This window comes from Tarenaya hassleriana, unplaced genomic scaffold (genome assembly GCF_000463585.1).
Source record: "Tarenaya hassleriana unplaced genomic scaffold, ASM46358v1 Cleome91, whole genome shotgun sequence".
Classification (NCBI taxonomy): domain Eukaryota; kingdom Viridiplantae; phylum Streptophyta; class Magnoliopsida; order Brassicales; family Cleomaceae; genus Tarenaya; species Tarenaya hassleriana.
Window position 1 is genome coordinate 167,600 of NW_010971485.1, and position 751 is coordinate 168,350.

Sequence of the window (751 nt, forward strand, 5' to 3'; positions counted from 1 at the left end):
AATCTTCTATTCCGGATATACAAGTCATAGGCGGTCTCTAGCAAGACACTATGACTACCTATCTCGAATAGAGTTTTTCGTGATCTTATGAACGCCAGTGATGATTCCGGTTGATGATCCTTTTGTATCACGATATCCGGACGGTCTAGGGCAGGACTACGCGATCAGATCGCGTTCTCCGACGTTCTCGGCCCCGATTAGATCCGAAACTGATCCGGATTCTCCTGTTAGACCCAAAATTTCGAACTCCTGCACTCTATGCAACATGAAACATGCAATCTACACTAGATTCAATCATCAAACATGCATAGAAATCAAAGCAAACATGGATTCAAACAATTCAAATCCTAAAACGTGTGTGATCGGGTTCTACGAAATCAAAACAGAGCAACCAGGCTCTGATACCACTGTTGGGATTCCTGGGATCTCTAGAGCGAATCCTATTCCTAAGAGATCAATTCTAGGGTTTGCGCAGCGGATATAAAATAAAAATTGATAAACCCTAGAACCATGCTTCTATTGAAATCGTAGAAACTCGTTAGAACGCTTACCTCAATCGATCCGGGGCCTGTATCAACTGAAGAATTCGTCCGATCACTTAGGCAGGAAGATTACCTCGCCCTCTACACGTATCCACACCTCGGGATGGATTCCAACGATTGGAACTTGTCTGCTAGGACTCGAATCTCTATTCGATTTGTGCACCGAGAAAAACGAGACTTAGAACACGTTTTTGGATCTCCAAAAACTC